The sequence below is a fragment of the Carassius gibelio genome, chromosome B12 (genome assembly GCF_023724105.1).
Source record: "Carassius gibelio isolate Cgi1373 ecotype wild population from Czech Republic chromosome B12, carGib1.2-hapl.c, whole genome shotgun sequence".
NCBI lineage: Eukaryota > Metazoa > Chordata > Actinopteri > Cypriniformes > Cyprinidae > Carassius > Carassius gibelio.
In genome coordinates this window covers 19,758,276-19,778,929 of record NC_068407.1, presented here as the reverse complement: position 1 = coordinate 19,778,929, position 20,654 = coordinate 19,758,276, and the positions used below count along the sequence as shown (strand labels likewise).

The following is a 20,654-nucleotide window of genomic DNA, read 5'->3' as shown; positions in this document are numbered from 1 at the left end:
GAAATGATTTTAGATGAACACAATCCTTTTTAATCCCTAGCATAAACCAGCTCTGAACCCGACCTTTGGGTCAGATCTACTGACATTACAACATTACGTCTGTAGCAGAACAAACATGACTCATGTCATGCACACGTTCCCTTTGACACCCAATTATCCACAAAATACTTCGACCTTACAGTGCTTTTTAATTATTGGAAAGAGACTCTATGGTTCAAAAGTTTAGAATAGTTACGTTTTTTTATGTTTTTTTTTTTTTCTGCTCACCAAGGCTACATTTATTTGATGAAAATACAGTAAAAAATAACTAAATATTATTACAATTTAACATAGCTGGTTTCCATCTGAATATATAGTACATAGTTTATTCCTGTGATCAAAGCTGGATTTCCAGCATTATTACTCCAGTCTTAAGTGTCAAATGACCTCTTAGATATCAGAAACTAAAGAAACATTTCTGACCATTATCAATGTTGAAAACAGTTGTGATGCTGAAAATTTTTAATGGAATTGTGATAGATTCAAAATAGAATAAAAATTTACACATTTATTAATCAAGGATACATCAAAATGAGCAAAAAATAAAACAAAACAAAAAATAAATAAATATAAATATTTATATTTCAAATAAATGTTTTTCTTTTGATCTTTCTTTTAATAAAAAACCCTGAAACATAAAATGTGAAAAAATTGAACTGTTTTCAACATTAATAAATTCAAAATTGAGCACCAATAATATATTGAGCACTAAATCAGTATATTAGAATTGTTTAAAAAGCATAACATAAATTCTTAATCATTCCAAACTTTAGACTGGCATTGTAAATGATATTGATTTATAATCAGGATTACAGTAAAGTCGTGCTATGGAATGTACTGTGATAAAGTCATACCTGAGAAACTAATGATCAAGAGCAGCGTTTGTGATCATCATGCAGATCTCAGATCAGTCTCAGAAGTAGATGACGATCAGATCATCATGTTGTCTATGTAGTGCTCTTAAATGGTGCTCAACACGTGTCCTGGAGGAGCTGCGGTCGAATCACCTGAGCTTCCTCCTCCTCCTCATCCTCTGAGAGCTTCAGATGTGTGCATCTGTGGAGAAGCCAACATATACATGAAAGATCTCATTATGCACAAACCCGTATGAGCAAACCACAGTGAGTTTCTGGCAAATGATGGCTTTACAAACACAACAAATCTAACGCTTGATTTGAACAGCAGAGGAATGCGCTGCACATAATGAGTTTTGATACGGCGCGTATGACTGTAAAACACAATGACAGAACCTCACATGACACCGATGTATGATGATACACTGCCATTCGAGGAACCAGATGTTTTCCTGTAGTTGATTTTGATCATGGTTTGCTAGTGCGGTTGGAAACAGAACAACATCTCCAGCCCAAAGCCCACGGGCAAACAGGACCATTCAAAATGAGATTTCGGAAATATGCAGGCTTGATTTACCAATGGTAATAGCAAGGCTCTAAATGAATAAACTGTAGCATGAAACTCACGGTTTGGATCCTGCTGACGACAAACTCCCATCATGCAGAGTACAGTATCTGCTGCTGCCTGATTCTCTGAATGTCTGCATTCACACACAGATAAAGCCGAATGTCAGAGCAGCAGACGGAAGTGCTCAAGTCACATCTTCAGAAAACTTGCTTGCACACTTTAGGCCTATTTCATATGTTGTTGCATCTAGAAAAGTTGCAGTACAAAAGGTTTCATGTACCCCCATGTTTACATTAATGCATGCAAAAATATACATAGCATTAATATTAGTGCCAGTCAAAAACAGATCCATCAAGTACCACTAATGTTTAGCTAATATGTTCACAAATTTAACATATCATGAACCACCCTTTTATCAGAAAAAGCGCCGAAGGAACTACGATTAGCATGTGACCATGTTCTGATGCATGTGCAGCTTCAGGTTCTAGTAGAATGAGGGAAGCGCTCGCAGGAATGCCAGAAGTATGGCAGGAGATGCAGCATCTCGTTCTTTTGGGGAACTAGGGTTAAATAAGTAATCTTGAGGCATTTCCTTTTCAGGAACTCGAGCTACATCAAGAATGCCCGCAACTTTCAATTCCCTGCTTAGTGTGTATGTACTAGGCACAACTATGGTAAAAGGATGGAGGAAGCAGACAAGGTAAGAACATCAAGGTCGCAGAACCTGATAAAGGTGACCAACGCGTAGCATTACAAATATCCTGCATAGCCGCACACGACAGGAAGGCCTTGGAGGCTGCAACACTTCGGGTGGAGTGAGCCTTGACCCCCAAGGGTGAGGGGAGATCAGAGGACTCATATGATAAAGAATGACATCTACGATCCACTGACTGAGGGTCTGCTTAGTGGAAGCCTCTTGGAAGGACCATGACAGATAAATAATTGGTCAGTGTTCCTCCACATGGCAGCTCTGTGGACTTATGCATCCAGTGCTCGCAATGGGCACATACAGTTAAGCTTCTGCTGGTCAGGCTCCCGAAAGGAAGAAGGGCAGAAAGCTTATAGTACGATGGGCCGTGGTTCTGAGAAGGGCACTTTAGGATTGTCCCCCGGACTAGGGTACAGAAAAGCTTCGGCAAAAACAGGTGCAAAATCTAGGAAGGAGGGGCCCACTGACAGGGTCTGCAAATCTCAGATTTTCTTCATTGTTGTCATGGCTAACAGGAGGACAGTCTTAAGTGAGGTGTGGTAAGCAGCTATGGCTGCCATGTACACTTTCAGGCTGAAGTGGGTCAACTTTGCAGATAAACAAGCCTGCAAGAACTCCAGCACTAAACCGACTGGGCAGTTAACTGGGTCAAGCTGGCCATCTCTTCACCAGAAAGTGAAAAGTTTCCACTTCAGGTCATTCAGTTTCCTCACTGAGGGAGCTCTGGTTTCAGGGGGCACACCCACAGCTTCCACAGCTCCGGACGGGGGTGAAATATCATGCCCTCTGCCTGTGAGAGGAGATCCCTCCTAACAGTAATCTCCCATGGAGATCGGACCCCATCCCAGCGCACACACTCCAGAACTCCGGGGAGCAGAGCTGTTCAGGGAAAGGCATTTAGACGTAGCTAAGTCTGTACCATGACGTCCTGTCCGAGAAGAACTGGATGAGTCAGAAAGAACCAGAGGGGGCAAGGTTGGGCAATGCAATGTCTCCCAAGTCACAAACAGATCCACCTGAGCCCGGCCAAACATTCTCCAAATCTGACAGACCACATCTGGGTGGAGTCTCCATTCCCCGGGCTTTGGCCACTACTGTTGGGTTCTCATAAAGAGCAGGTCAAAATGCATCACATTGGAGGTAGCTGCCATCAGACCCAACCGTTTTTTTAAATACTTTACTGTGAGTGACTGGCCTTCTCTGACTCTCGTGATTGCAGTGAGGATTGACTCCATCTGAGCAGGAGACAGCTGTGCCTGCGTTGTGGTCGAATCTCACAACACACCTAGATAAGTGGTCCTCTGTGATGGAGAAAGCACTCTTTTTTGGCATTTAGTCTTAACCCCAACTCTGCATATGGGTGGGAACGACATCTTGATGTCGAACCCCCATCTGCTCCGATTAAGCTAGAATCAACCAATCATCAATCTAATTGAGTATGTGGATGTCCTGGAGTCACAGTCGAGTCAATGCAGCATCCCTTCACTTCATGAAAGTTTGGGGTGAGAGTGCAAGGCCGAATGGAATAACCTGATATTGGTAAGCTTACCTCTGGAACTTCCTGTGTTAAGGAAGGATGGAGACATGGAACAATGCATCTTTTATTTTGATGGTGACAAACCAGTCCTCCGACCTGATCTAAGACCTCCACAGTGAAGCATCCACAGCGAGAGGTGCTCAAAATGTGAACAGTCAGCTCTCTCGAGTGACAGACAATGGTAAATATGATATACACACAGAACGGTTTGCTAAATAACATCCAGTGGACAGTTTAAACACGTGATTCAGAGTGTGGTCATGCTGAAGGCATTCCCAAAGACCTTGATACAGCTTGAGTTCCTGAAGGGGAACTGTAAAACAACAATAATTATAAATGATACAAAAAAAAAAAAAAAAAAAAAAAGGAATAGGCTACATTACATAATTTTCCCCTATTTTTTTTCCCCCTAAACCAGGAATACTACAAAATCTTTTTTTTTTAAAGTCTATAATATGTAATTGTATTTTTTTCCAATTATTTTTCTAGTTATTTGTTTATTTGATTGCTATTTAAATGTAATTATTATATTACAGTAAATTAATGAATTTTTAAATGTCAATAAAACATGCAGTATATTGGTATAATTCATATAAAAAAAAAATCTATGATCAACAACATATATTTTTAAATGTAAACTACATGAACAAAATGTGTTTTTTTTTTCATTAAAAGTTATTTGAAAATGAAAATCAATTAATGTAACAATAGCTAGCCTGCTTGAAAAGAAAATATATTTTAAAGAATTGAAAAAAAAAATAGCATTTACATATTGTAGCCTTTTTAAAGCTTCTGTAGTATTTCAAGTTGATGAAATTGTTCATGATGATTTATCCACTTATTTAGCCAAAGATTTGTTTTGTTCTGTCAATTAAGTCTTATATCAGGTTTTCTCAGATATATGAAGTCATTCCTGGTTCCTTTCCTAATAAACATTTTTGCCTTCACTTCTCAATTCAAATTCGTTTTATCATAGAAACCCATTAGAGCATGTGAGATACACAAAACGAAAACCACGTCCTAAAATAACTCCAGCATAGAATTTCCTCTTCACTCTACCGGTTTTACTTTTCAACAATATTCATCTAATCCAGGCCTCACTCGCAGAATCAAGGGAACTGGAGACAAAACAACATTGTTGCTTCAACTCGCAGGAATTTTTGGGCATAAACTCAAAAAGACGAACCCCAGAGGACCTTAAAGCCACTGGAGACTCACACAACACACAAACAAACAAACAAATGCTCTGGAACGTCACACGCCATGACCCAGCACTCACCAATTCTGAGAAAAAAACACGTCCCACGGGCCGCTGGGTCACAGGCTCCACATTTGCTTTGAACGACCTTGTTGTGTTGGCAGGCCTCTGGATTTCTGCGATGGCGAAAACACAGACGGAATCACGGAATCCAGTCATAAAAATGTTTATCTACTTTAATGTCACGGAATTTGCCGGAAAAATACTATTTAAATATGAATCCAGCATGTTCTGCGTGTTTCTGACTTCATGAAATGCGCAGAAGCCCCGTCATGATGCTTGTAGTGTTTTTACCCTCTACCTCCTCAAAATATGAGAATATAAACATATAAACAATCTCTAGAACTGCTCCAAGAGTCATTTTAGAAGCATTTTACCATTTCATTTGAGAAAAAAAACTACAGTGATATCATATACGAACAGAAACATACAGTAAAGGTCTTCACAACACAACAAAGTTTAGTTTAACTTTAAGAAACTGTGAAAGAAAAATCTTACTTGTTGTAATGTACTACTAATACCAAGATTATTATTTAAACATTATTTTAAAGGAATATTTACCAGCATAAAATGATTTACCATAATTTATTTACCAGAAAAATGTAAATGCACAACATGAAAAAGGAGAACTAAATAGAATAATATATAATTTTATATAAAATAAATTAATTAGAGATGCTTTTGATTATTAAAATTGAATGAAACCATTAAAACTGAATCCAGAAAATGAATGGAAAACACAGAATTTGGTAAAGTAAATAAATAAATAAATTTGAGAAAAAATAAAACTTATTTCATAGGACCTTGTAATCTTTGTTAAACTTTTAAAATTACTGTTTTTTTATTATTTCAAATAATTAGACATGCTTTATATATTTTTTTTAATCATTAAAACAGAGGGTTTAGTAAAATGTAAATTAAAAAAAAAAGAATCCAAAAAAAAAAAAAAAAAACATTAGAAAGGATTTTAACTTGTTTGAGCCTCCATCTTCTGCCACACACAATGGCCATCAACATGATTACATCACACACAAAATACATCACAAAACAACATACGCTTCATCTCAGAGTCGGCCATGACCATAACGGCTGTAAATCAGGCAGACGCTACAGATCTCTGTGCACTAGAACATCTAGGCATAAAAACAGTTCCCTTTCAAGGGATCTTCGAACTGTGTTCTCTAGGGGTTGCTACATACATTGAAAAAATGCCAACTACAGTAGTTGGCCGGCGACAGCCCCTGACGGGAGAACACATTATTCTCTTCTTCCTCTTCACTGATTGTTCTGTTTGAAGCGTGCATCTGAAAGAACTGGTAAGAGCGATATTTCTCTGTCTATCATGGCAACTACTAGCAAGTGTTTAGACAGTGTGTGCATCCGTGTCAGCCTTATTTGACACCAGATAACACACACAATCTTTGCGTCATTTGTTTTGGTGTAGAGCACACACGCAATGTCTTTCAGAAGGCAATCTGCATGCATTGTGAGCGGCCGCTCTCGTTTGTCTCTTTCCGAGGAAAAAAGAAAAAAAGGGCAGCCATCAGCTTCCCGTGGTTCAGGACCCACTGCTGCTGAGGCATGGAGGAGAATGAGCTCGTGGGGATCACTGGTTGGTCTGGCAGACGAATTTAGAAAGGGACTTTCCCTTTCGTGCTCGTAGGCGGCGGACGAGAGAGAGCCTCATGAGGATGATGTTATATCTTTAATACTTTCCGATACTGAGGTTAGTGCTCTGCTGGGTTCTACCCGGGAAGAGCAGGAGATGTTTGAAGATGGCGAAGTAGCTGAGGCTGAGCCTTCTCAATCCTCCTGCCCTGCGTATATAAAGCTATTGGAGGTTATAGATCGTGCCACGGCAAAGTTGGACTTGCAATGGAAGTGTGCTAGCAAGGTAATGCCGCAAGTTCACCTCAACGAGCCTTATCTTTCTGACCATAGCCCTTCAGCTCAGATGAGCCATCCATTTCTGTCTGATCTCCATGCAGAGATCGAAACAGAATGGAAGAGGTCGTTTTCTTCTCGCATCCATCGGTTTCAGCGTAAGAGTTATGCTGACATCGAGACGATGTGCAAAGGTGGCTATGAGATGATGATGCTTCAAGCATATCAGGCTGATCTGATAAAAGACCTGGAAAAGGCGAGGGCCTTTCTGCTGATCAGATAGCAGCACTGAGCTGAGCCGCACTGCAGATCTCTCTCTCTCCGTGCTACCAAGCAGACTGCCTCCACCATGGGTCTATGGTGGCTATGGTGGTAACGGAGAGACGTCTGTGGGTGAACCTGACAAATATCAGGAAGAAAGAAAAGGCTTTCGTCTCGATGGTCAGGTTTCGCCCTCTGAACTTTTCGGTACCTCCATTGAGATGGTATTCGAGAAATTCAGGGAGGCAAAGACGCGCTGAGCTGGTTCATATGTTACAACTTACTGATGGTCCGGACTAAAGGGAGTCGCCCCTTGAGCGGGGCTCCAGCGCAGGAACCAGGGTGGGTCAGTATGATCCACTCTGTGTATACTTGTATATGTATCAAATTGCTGGTGGTTATGTGTGTACTAATCTTCTGTGAGTTTCTTTACAGTGCTCAATTACAGTGTTTACTTAACACTCGTCTGCATTATGTCCAGCCGGTATGATAGCCATGATTCTGGCTTCATGTTTCCGGTATCAGGTGGACAGATCACAGGTTTCCGCAGGAGCCTTCTTGATTATCAGGCCCGGCACGGCACTGCAAGAAAGTTCATGGATGTCCGTTGAGGTCACCCAGAGGAGCTTCCTGGCTGCTTGGTTGTTGCTGACGCATCAAGCGAGGAAGTGGAGGTGTCAGTCACGGAAATCTTCTTGTATATCCTGCCTCAGGTGATGCTCCCCTTGCCCGAGGTTTGTAAATTTGAGCTTTCCTCTCCCGTGTGGTTCGGCACCTCTGCGGTGCTTAGAAATATTTAAGTACACATGCTAAGCCCTGTGTACTTTCTGAAAACCACATGGTGGTGAGTGTACACGCTGAACGCTTTGCACACTTTCATTCTCAGAAAGTTTGCAAGACTGCGTACTTTCTGAAATCCTGTACGGTAAGGGTTACGCGCTCAGCTTCGTTCCTTTTCTTGAGATGGTTAGACCTTGGTTCCTTGGGCTCCATTTAGCCAGTGTGTATGTATTTATACACTTCCTCAGATACCTATCTAAACAGGGTGTTGCTACTAGGGATCTGTTGAGACAGCTCCTTCAGCAAGCTTATGCAAGACTTAGCATAAAATGCTAGGTTCTTGATTCCAAGCCTTCTGCCCTACCCCGGGCCGAGGCCCTAACGAGTAAGGTGGCTATGTAGCCTAGGCCTTTGGCCGTAAGGGGTAATGTCACGGACAGCCGTCTAATGTCCCAGGGTACATCTCAGGTTACGAATGTAACCATGGTTCCCTGAGTAGAGAACGAGACACTGTGTCCTCTAGCTCACTGCCATGCTTCGGACGCAAGCTTCAGATGAAGAAGGGAATGACGTGTTCTCCCTGCGCCTATTTATCCATAGTCGCGCCAGGTGTGACATCAGCGGCTGTCAGGAGCCAACTTGTTGGTGTTTTTCAATGTATGCTTCAGACACGGGTAATGATGATGTTCCCCATAGCGATCCCTAGTGGACGCAGTGTCTCGTACCCTACTCAGGGAACCTAATTACACTCGTATTCTGAGACGTTTCTCCCCCATGCCATCTCCAGCTTAAACAGCTAACATATGAATCATTACCTGTGTTCTGTAATTGTAATTCTTAAATGATTGCCTTTCTCAAGTATTATGTAAATCTCTTTATTTATACAGTTCTATATAGAGTAAAATTGCACAAATCTGTACATAAACCAATCTACTGTTCCAGATTCATACACATTATTTATTGGTTAGTCTTACTAATTTTATTTTATTTTTATTCTGTTCTTATGTCAGATGTGTATGTATGCATGTATGTATGTACTAGGAGCACCTTAAAAAAAAAAAAAATCATCATGTGTTTGCGCACACCTGGCGAATAATTCTGAATCTGATTCTGAAATTATCAATAGTTAGTGCATTATGAGCAAGTATACATGTATTAATTAGGCTAGATTAATAAATACTGTAAAAAAAAAAAAAGTTTGCAAAAAGTTACATGCTGAATGATCGGTTTGATAAGTAGCATACTATGATCAAACTGAAATGATCAGAATCTATCTTAACCCTCATTGCCAGAAATATTATGAAACTTTGCTTATAAATGGATGTCATACACTTGTGATCCTCTATCTCTTGATGACTGAAGCCAAAAGATTTTAAATGGTACATTGATCAAGAAAAGGTGAGTTTTTGGAGAACTTTTGCTGAAATGAACCTGACATCATTGTACATTTATGGACCATGAATCAACTTAAAAACAGCAGACGGCAATGAAGCACATTTGTCTCATTTATAATAAACCCAGTGTGAGCATTGGAAAGCTCATGGTGAAGATCTGAAGTGTTTCTTTTGCTAGTTCTTCATTCTGAACTTCCACATTATCTAATTCACATCCAATCCAAGCATGTGACTATCTTTATGTCATGAGCAATATGGAAAAAATAATTGCCAGTTGCACAAGCGTGCATAAGCATGCCTGATATTATAATGAGCAGCATTAATGGGGTGTGGAGCTCACACAGTCGGCTTTCGGGGGACTGATTGTGATTTTCCCGCTATTAAGCGATCCGCTCTCACTGGGCACGCTCCATGGTGTGTGTCTGTGAGTCTGCGGTCCAGCTGCTACTGAGACACAGCAGTGACCGAGATTTCGGGGATCACACATGATCTGGCGGATGGGTTGGAGACGTCTCTTTCCCTTTATCTCCACCAGTGTTCCTTGGATCTAGAGCTCGTTATCGAGGCTAGGAATCCTGTGCTGTGGTTATATATCTGACTATGAGAAGTTAGATATACGGCGGGGGCAGTCACAACCCTACCGTGATCCAGCCCCAAGTGCCGGTGGTGTCACTTTTCGTACTCCACAGAGTTTAGAGTCTTCTAGTGGAAGGTGATTCTGCGGACCGGCCTAAGACAGTGTTTCAAATATCATGCAGTAGCTATAAGTAGACAAATATGAATCCTGATAATCTCTCCAAATTTCTATAATCTGATAAATATTCTTTAGTGTAGTCTATTTTCCAGCAAACATCATGATCCACTTCCTTGTGACTTCATGCGAATCATTCTGTGAATTGCCTCAGTCAGTATCTCATGCTTATGAAACAGTTGCTAAATATTAATTTTGGATGCATTTTTAATCTCGGAAAAGGCTGGACAATACACAAGTTCTCCTGAAATCAAAAGCGAGGTTATAATGTAGGTAATCAATGCAGTTCTTACAGTTCAGCTCCTTGAGAACAGAAGTTAAGATCCGAGTCTGTCTGCCATTGATTACAGCAATTCCCTAAAGATGTATAATGATGCATGCTTTGGGAAGCAATCAGACTCTAATTTGGACTAAAGTGGATGGATGTGTGGAGCATCAAGTAGGAAATGCCAGAAACTATACAAATAACGGGGCTTATGTCATCACATACTTCATATGAATCACAGCTGCAGAGAAAAAAAAGAAATCAAATCAAGCAAATGGAACAAGCTTATCATTTTAAAACGTAAGTTATTTTTAGAAAAAGTGACATAAACAAAGTGCCGACGAAGGCCAGGAATAGAAGGGCTATTTCTGCCGTTTCTCTTGGATGGATGTCATGGAGTCTGATGCTGATGCTATGCATGCAGGAGAATGGATTTTGTTTTTCGTCCTCACTTTGGAGGGAAAGCGCTAGCGCTCATTCTACTCACATTGTTGTTTCGTGACTCATCGACCGTGTTTGGATCTGACAAATATTTAAACACTCAAGGCGGTGTTACTATGAATGGTCAATGAGCTGATTGATCTGGATCCGATCAATACACATGTCGGTGTCTGTTTAAAAATCAGAAATACACCTCAGTTTTTTTGTTTTACATCGGAAAAGTGCATGACGGTCATAAGAACGTCCATCTGGCAGATCGCTATGATGACACTCATGCTATTGTTGATCTATTCAAACAAACAGTAGGAAATGACTGATGGCTTCTGTATATGGAATCATCCTTCATGTTTCCATCCTCCAGCTTAGGACTGATGATTTATGATAAAGTTGTATTTGTTCTGTGCTTCTCGTTGGCTTCACTCACATAACCTGGCAATTATTGAGACTGACAGGTTATCCTGTTTCACCTGGTTCACCTTTGCAATAAAACCGTACAGTAACGAAATCCTCTTGATTATTTAGTCTAATACATATGAGAAATATTGACACCATATCTCATAATACCTCATAATACCAAAAATTTCACAAAAAGTAAAGCCAAAAAATGCAAACTAAATGAAAGCCTGATAAGACAAAGTCTGTCAATTAAATGAAAAGCATCTGTAATGACAGAACAGGATTTCAGATCATGAAATGAGTGTTTATAATAAGCATATACCATCACACGTAAATAAGAGTCTCCATGATAAAATAACAAAGGAAAAATTTACAATTTATATGTATTGAGACTTTCATACTGTTGAAATCATCATATAAAATGTGTATTTTAAAGAAAACTTTATATTGTTGTATCTGTCTGTATGTCTACACTTAAGAATAAAGCCTCTTTATTGCCAACAATGGTTCCATGAAGAACCTTTAAAGGTGGGATATATATATTTTTTAAACGCTTTAGGAAACTGAGTCGGGCCGAGTACAAAAACACCCCGTATGTGGGTGGAGCTATCAAAAGAGGTGCCAATCCTTTTAGGGTAGGGGCGTGTTTGTTTTGGTGATTTGAAATATCAACATGTCATTGACTACCAGAAATATATATATATAGAGAGAGACAGAGATAATTTTTTTCTTTTTTTAATACAAAAAAAAGTTCCTCAGATTATTAAAATGTTCTTTACTCTAAGAAAAATGGTTCTTTTAAGAAGTGATCACTGAAAAGTTATTTGGGTGAACTAAACTGGTTCCTCTATGGCATCACTATGAAAATAAACTTTCAGAACCTTTATTTTAAAGGAACAGTTTTGCCAAAAATGAAAATGTGCTTAAGATTTACGTAGACGAGTTTGTTTCTTTATCAGATTTGGATAAATGTAGCATTCCGTCACTTGTTCTCCAATGGATCCTCTGCAGTGAATGGGTGCCGTCAGAATTACATTCCAAGCCAAAAGAAACTAAGCCATTATTAAGACATTATTACATAAAATATGAGCCCATAATCCATAATAATGCTTTGTCCAGTTAAAAAAATAAATTCTGAACAGATCAAACACTGTTTACTAGACAAAACAGCTCTAAACACATATGTGGGTGGATTTTAATGTGAGAAACAACAGGAGATGGGACTCATATTTTAGTTAAAAGCATCTTAATGATGGATTCATTTCTTGCCAACACTTCACAAGACATTTACTGATGGACTGGAGTGGTGTGGATTTCTGTAATGTGTTTTTATCAGCTGTTTGGACTCCCATTCTGACGGCACCCATTTAATGCAGAGCATCTATTGGTGAGCAAGTGATGCAATACCACATTTCTCCAAATCTGATGAAGAAACAAACTCATCTACATCTTGGATGGCAAATGTTTATGTTTGAGTAAACTATTCGATCATAATTTCTAGTAAATGGTTATCACGTGTTCACTGCAAATTAACAAACACATGACTCAAAATAGAAATTCATGTACTACGTTTAATCTTCAGAACTGGAATGCTTCAGAACTATATTCGTAATCAAATTCCTATGATGAAGAACAATAGCATGAGAACAATTGAGAACAACTCTTTTGTTGGTACGCTGAGAAGCGCCGCTCAATGATGTCATGTTTCTAGAAGGCAATTGGGGGCACATGAAAGAGCTTCAATCAGAAACACATTGTACCTGACGGAGGAGGATCTCCAGCATCAGAAACGCACACGAGCGCGTAGGGAGGGACGTGACACCGACTACAGCTGACAAAGGAGAGCAATTTGCCAAACTACATAAAAGCAAGATCCGCAGCCGTATTGAAGTGAACTTCCAGCATTTGGTTTTAATTACGCCTGGCTCCCGGGATCAGCCCTGAAGATACGCTCCTTCTGAACATTTCAACTTCTATAAACAACCAATCTTCTTGTTACTGAGCTGACGGCTTTAAGGCATCGGACGGGCCAAGACGTCCACACATTCCTTGAGTAATAAATCTCAGTTTTAATATATTCATTTACATCACACTGCAAAAATCTCCAAAGCCAGCGTTGAGCCAAGAGACATCTAAACACCATGCGTCACTGAATCTAAACGCTCAGATCGGTTCAAGAAACTGTAAGAACACAGCAGCACAGCTCCTCTGATAAAGCTCATGTATGTCAACCAACCACATTTAAGCACAAACAAGCTGGTTTTATCAGATTCATCCACTAAAGCATTTAGAGAAACACACATTAGAATATATGAGTGAGCAAGACCTCTGATGAACCATGTCTATTAATCAAAGCGCAGGCCTGATAGCGTAACACTAGATCTGAATGAGAAATGTGTGCAGGCCTGACCTGATCGGCGTGTCTTCACTGGAGGCTCAGTGTCACTGGCAGCAGCTCCTGCAGTTTCGTGGAGCGCAGACGCTTCTCTCCTCCCAGTTACTCCTTACTGCCATCAGGGAATCTGTGCAGGAGATTTTATCAGCATTCACTCGCCTTTCACTGCTGCCTTTAGTAGGAACAAACAGTCATTTTGGAAATATTCCTGTTGATTTCTGATGACGGCGTCGGTGTGAGTCACTGGTTCAAAGCTTCCCATGTGAAATATTCAGTCAGGACTCCTATGGGAGACGTGTTTCTGGACAAATATTAGCTCTCACTCGTCAGTCGGTTTGTGATGTATAGCTGCTTTTCTGCTTGTTTACCTTTCTATGCGATTACAGGATTTTCAGATTTCTTTAACTGAAGGGCCGTTTCATCCCTGTGGACTCGTGAAAATCATTTCTTTTTCCATACTGTCACTTTTGTTTATTGTGTCTGCTATGAATGTCCTACAGTGAACAAACTTGCATCACAGGAGAAATCTGGCAATGAATATGAATATTTTTCACTACGGCGTCATTTCCACCAAATATCAAATGATGTACGGTGTGTAACAGCATTCTGGGATGGAAACGATGTTGAGGGAAATTACATTTCAAACATTTTTGGAACAAAATTACCTACGACTTTGTCTCATTAAGGCTAACTTACATTTATGCATTTAGCAGATGCTTTTATTCAAAGCAATTAGTCAAAGAGCCAACAGGGTTATTAGACAACTAGACTATGAAGTAAACTAGAGAAATGCAGAGAAGATTTTTTTTATTATTGCAAATAAAAAATTGCATGTATCAAAATAAGCACAAACCTATTTAGTTTTGTTAAACTTTACAAAAAAAAAAAAAAAAAAAAAACTTAATATCTCCAGTCATTCTGCTACTGAAGTAAATACATCTCGACTGAAGAATGTTTAGATATTTGTATACCGGAATACAGAAGTGCGCCAAGTTGGAAAAACGTATTTCTGAAACTTGCTCAAATGTATGCATGTTATAGATAATAAAACAATCGAACCAAGTGGCATCTGCAAATTAATTTCTGAAGGTTTTCTCTGAACCATTTTTGCAATATCCAGATAGTTTTTCTAGACTGTGAGCAGAAGAATGTGTTCGATGCAATAAAGAGGAAATTAAAATGTACTGTACATCTAGGTCATGCTCTGTCAAACTAAGAATATTTGACAGACTGTTTGATATTACAAGCTTTAGAAAAATCACAAGCCAGCGTTAATGATTTCAGCTCCGTCTGTCTGACAGGAAGTTGGGGTTGTGACCGCTTCCCTATTCGAATTTTCTGAATACGTTTAGTGAGTGATATATACACACAACCACAAAAAGCTCTTAGGACAGAAAAATGGCAAAAGAAAAGTCCTTTGCCACCCATCACCTTTGACTTGTTTTGCTGCACATTCCCATGACACAAATCAGATTTATTCAGAAACCTTTGTACCGTTCCTTGAGTAAGACAGACTGCGGCCAGCTGTAAAACATGATGACAATGACATCACAGGTTAAATTTAGAGAGGATTTCAGCTCGTGTGCTATATTTGGACTCCAAACCAGCCATGATGTCAGGTTTGTGCAGTTTTGACTGAACACTGAAAAGAGTACTATGTCATCCAATACCAACAGAGCCTGCTGTGGAGTTTCACGCTCTCTACATGAAATGTAATGGCAAAAATAAGCGGGAATGTTTCATATTACGCTGCAACAAACTCAAAACACATTCCTGTGAACAGAGTTCCCTCAGAGATCTTCCGTCAGTCTGCTTCATCCTTCATTGTGTGAATGCCCCGAATGACTTTTTCAGTTTAATGCTAAGGTTGCATCAAACAATAATGCATATTTCATCTTAATGCAGCATGTTTTTGCTGTAGTTCCCTTGCAGCTTGAACAATTACATGATTTCTGTTTGTGAGCGCTTGTTTAGTACCAAGTGAAATATATTGTTGTGTTAAGAGAAACATTTTAGATCCTAGCTGAAATGTATATATACTTGTATGTAAAATTAATATGTGGTTATAAGACCTCAAAGCGTTTGTTTAGACATGCTTTCGGGGGGTTCAGGCCTTAATTAGGGTGTTCAGACACTGCTCTTGTTCGCACCCTGCTATCCTCTCACACACTCCATCAGTAAACAGCAATCACACACATCAGTCCTTACTAGTAACCGGGTTTTGAACTCTGTCAATGACAAGTCTGTCGATTTGTCTATAACATTTAGATTTATTCAGAAAGAATATAAAACCCCAGATGGTAGGAAATAAAAAGTGTGAAGCATGGATAAGAACATTTCTGGCACATTTAATCCGACATGAATACGCTGACTGAATATTTGCTTTAATCGTGTAAATCTATCAGTCTGTGTGTGTCTGAGCAGCATGTGGTAATAAAATGGGACTTTCTCAACAGACTGACATGCAAGGTTGAATGCTAAATATTGCAAAACAGCATTACTGATTACACACATGGTCTCATAAAAGAAATTCTATATAGAGTTTGCAATAATTAAATGAATAGTTTCCTAAAAAATGTAAATCTGCTGGAAATATGCTCACCCTCAGGCCATCCAATATGTAGATTTTGAAGAGTTTGTTTCTTTATCAGATTTGTAGAAATATAGCATTGCATAACCCATGGACCCCCTGCAGTGAATGGGTGCCGTCAGAATGAGAGTCCGAACAGCTGATAAAAACATCACAATAATCCACAAATAATCCACACCACTCAGTCAAACATTGTGTGAAACCAAAAGCTGTGTGTTGTAAACATATCTGTCATTAAGACATTTTCATAATCCATAATAACACTTCCTCCAGTGAAGAAGGTATCTGGTCTGAATCAGGAGAGAAATCTGCACAGATCAAGCACCGTTTACATGCCAAAACAGCTCTAAACCAATATGTAGGTAGATTTTGAATATGTACAAGAATTTGAGCCAGAAACAATGGTTTGAAGCAAAAAAATGTCTTGATTTATTTGTTTTTTACAAAGACACAGTTTTTGGCTTCATAAAATGTTACTGCTGGACTGGACTGGAGTGATGTGGATTATTGTGATGTTTTTATCAGCTGTTTGGACTCTCATTCTGACGGCACCCATTCACTGCAGAGGGTCCATTGGTGAGCAAGTGATGCAATGCTACATTTCTACAAATCTGATGAAGAAACAAACTCTACAAAATCTACATCTTGGATGGCCTGAGGGTGAGCATATTTCCAGCAGATTTACATATTTTAGGAAACTATTCATTTAATTATTGCAAACTCTAAATAGAATTTCTTTATGAGACCATGTGTGTAATCAGTAATGCTGTTTTGCAATATTTAGCATTCAACTTTGCATGTCAGTGGCACCCATTTACTGCAGAGGATCCATTGAAAAAAATGATGAAATGCTATATTTCTACAAATCTGATGAAGAAACAAATTAATTTTACATCTTAGATAACCCGAAGGTGAGTAAACCTTTGATTTTTTAAATTAAATTTTCTGCTTTATGTCCAAAATTGTTGCATTAATTCAAAATGTAGTCAGGCTGAAGTCACATAACTGATATCTTACAGCTATTACAGCCATAACGCCACTTTTCATCTGCCATAAAAATGAAGACAAGACTGCCTTTAATTGAAATGACACCGATGTAAACAATCAACAGAATTTAATATCTCGGTGTGTGCAAGATGAAGAGCAGAATGCAGTGAGGGTTGAATTATGTGTACTAGCATACGCTGTCTGTTTTCAATGCATGTCCCCGACACAGTTTAACTTCCCGAGCCCTTGAGGAGAGACAAATAAGATCCAAATGCTCAATGAACTGTGCATTAAATAACATTAGAATTATATTAAATTTTCCCCCGTGAAGCACCTTGCCCAGTATAAGAGTGTGCTGAAGAGCAATCACGCTAATGTGTTTAAGTTCATTATGACAGCAAATGCAGTTTGTGCAAAAACTGATTGGGCAAAGACCAGGCTTGTTGATTCAATAAATCAAAAATGTCCTGAGGCCTTGGATGGCTTAAGATATTAAATTATGACATTTCTGATGAATGTCAGATGAATTTCTCAATACACTGTTTGATATTCCAATGATCTTGGTTATTCCTAGGGCTAAAGCTTTCTTTGATTATTGTGTGCTGCAATGTTTCTCCACAACTGTGACGACTTAATCTGAAAACGTTAGCATTACATTTCAATTTCAGATGACAGATCGTATTAAAAACAAACCCATAGTTGATGAATACAAACCATAAATATTTGAAAGTAAATGTTGTCTGTAAACATAACCAATTGGTTTATATATAGCTACCGACTGCAAGCCAGATGAAGATCTTCAACACAAAAGCATCGGTTCTACACAAAACCCAACATTATCAGGTGTCTTCATGTTAAATACTCGAATCTTTCCAAACGCTTGTAACAATACGTGGTGAGCGAGCTGCTAATTACATTTTAAACACAAATCTACTTATAATAATACTCTTCAGTATATTTATACAATCACTGGCTAAACAAGCAGCGTTTCATCAATGTAACAAATGAGGCCCGCTGCTAATTTTAAACACATGCAATGCAATCCGTTTCATTTGTCTGAAAATCATCTGCTGGAATATGAAACGTAAGAAATTGTTTTTCGAGCACGCCGTTTTTCATAGCATTGTAAGCGAGCGGCGGAATTTAACAGGCCTTGCGTGATTGACTTTACGGTCAAAGCCGTGCGCCGTGTGTTTATGAATCTACAGGCACATGACAAACAGAGTCTCGTAAAACAGACATTTTTCTTTCAGCTTTCTCTGGAGTGTCTAAACATCATGTAGCTGTGACTTTAATATGTCAACAGATTATGAAGCATATTCCCAGCATGCCAACATAAGCAAGCCGCTGTTGTTCCAATGCCGAAGGACGTCTTGCAGAAAAACAGACGTGCGATACGTCCAGAGACATATCTGAGGCCTCAGCAATCCCATTTTTATAGTCGAAGCAGACAATACAAGAACAATAATAAATGGCATTCCAGCAGAACCGGGCCTGATGACTCAAGATCTGGCCAGGATTTTTCAGCTTTTTCTGGATTGGAAAATAAGCAGCGTTTACATTCCTCAGCTTGTCCTTTCACTCAGCATTCGGTGAAACATAAGAAATCTGGCAGGAGCGCAATCAAACAACAAATCGGCATGTATGCAGGCGGATTACACGTAAACGTCCTAGATCATAATTGGCAGAGAGAGCGCAGGGTGATAACGTCATTGGCAAAGCAATGGCTTTTTTTGACATCATTCACCCAAAAACGAACATTCTGTCATCATTTACTCACAAAACCTGCCGGACTTTCTTTAGAAAAATTACTCTCTTTGTAAGAACCAAGAATATCAGAATGTCTTCTCTTATGTTCCACACAAGAGAGAATAAATAAATGAGGACAGAATGATGATTTTTGAGTGAACTGCCCTTTAACAGTCTCAATCGGGTAAATGGCTTTACTCCTTCATGCATCCTATCTTCCTCTCGGCAGGAGAACGGGTGATAGAAATGATCAATCAACACGGACAAACTGTAAACAGTTCAATGACACGTGGTAATATAAAACCAAAATCTCAAATAAACAACAGCGGGCCTGTTTAGAGGCAGCATCTCAACAATAGAGCAGCAACACGCACCGCAGTCATCATTAAGACTCATAACTCACAGACCAGAGAGTTTAAATAAACACGGAGCTTCAGCAGCCACGCACACACACACACACACACAATGAGACCCAAGCACACAAGATGGGAAGAGCTGCGGCTCTGTGTGTGGCACCAGGAGACCAGCATTTATTTGTGACTGCACTGACTGAGTTTGGGAAAACATGACATCATATACCTCTGAGTCTGAGTTTGTTATACAGCAAAAGTTATGACAAAACAGAGGAGACTGTAGTTTGGAATGAATAAAGCTCTGCAGGTGAGGATACACATAAATGTAGAGTTAAGATAAAACAGGAATTAAATAATTAAAATGATGGGGTAAGAGTGAAGAATAATGCCAAAATAATGCAGAGATTTTCTTATGGTGAGCTCTTTTAGTAGCCCTGCAAAGATTTTTCTGGTGCTTTAACTTACATGCATTAAACAAAATTACATACTTATTACGTAATCCTCTGTGTCCCATGTGAGACATAAGGCCACAAAACAACAACAGCTTTAACACTGTTTGAGACTGAATATGAGGCTCCTGAACTCTGTGTCCGGTGAAACTTTATTATAAATCCATATTTGATTTATACTACCTCAAACTGAGTCCAGGAACGGTCTCCAAGCTGACCTCATGAAGAAATTCTTTGCTTTAATTGAGCTCTAATTGGCCCTGATTACACGCTATTAGAGTGAGTTCAGAGAGAAGAAACACCAGCTCCTCTGAGGGTCTATCAGTGAAGATGGTCTCATCACGAGTGATGTGTGACATCGTCATATTCATATCTGACCTCTGAGCTGGTCTGAGGCTCTGATCAATGCACAAAAATATCAATTCAGTGCTCCATGGATCCTGACGGATGAATTCATAGTTTGATATTTGCCAGGACTCACTCCTATTGTTATTCGTGGCATTATTTTCTGCGTCTCCAATTTTCTCTCAGGATTTACACGTGGTCATTTATCAAGCACCGTAAGTGTGTTTACACAGTGTCCTTTCAATTTATGGCTGTAAGGTAATCCGGGGAACAAAACACATTTTCATCTGACAGGATTGCATGTCCATTTTTTATTTTTATTTTATTTTTTTATTTGAACACTTTCATGCATTTAAAAAACAGTTTTGTAATATGTATTGTGTGATATCACATCCAATCCAGTATGATGATCAATTTTGACCCTTCTTCATAATGACCCTTACGAAAAAGTAGTATACTTTAGTTTTATTTTACTAAGTATACTTAAGTGAAGTTCAAGTATATTTTTAAGTATACTTTATGTAGCAAGTATACAAATATCAGTGTTTTAGTAGTATACTTGTAAGTGTACTGTTTCAATACTCCTTGGGACTAAATTGCCCCAATTTCTAGTACAGGTGCTGGTCATTTAATTAGAATATCATTAAAT

The 20,654-nt window shown here is 39.1% G+C and overlaps 1 protein-coding gene across 12 annotated transcripts in view; it reads right to left on the bottom strand.

Annotated features, from left to right (window-relative positions):
- Nucleotides 1-13,689, bottom strand: part of myocd (myocardin) — a 112,266-nt gene extending 98,577 nt beyond the window's left edge. For 10 of the 12 annotated variants that reach the window (XM_052571301.1, XM_052571307.1, XM_052571304.1 and 7 more), the window contains exons 1-2: nucleotides 13,548-13,689; nucleotides 894-1,095 (exon numbers count right to left, since the gene is read on the bottom strand). The gene's annotated coding sequence lies outside the window, so the exon portion shown is untranslated. Of the gene's footprint in view, nucleotides 1-893; nucleotides 1,096-1,294; nucleotides 1,444-1,520; nucleotides 1,587-13,547 lie in introns of those variants that run through there. The other 2 variants (XM_052571303.1, XM_052571302.1) reach the window with 2 other exon arrangements.
- Between the last annotated feature and the right edge of the window lie 6,965 nt (nucleotides 13,690-20,654).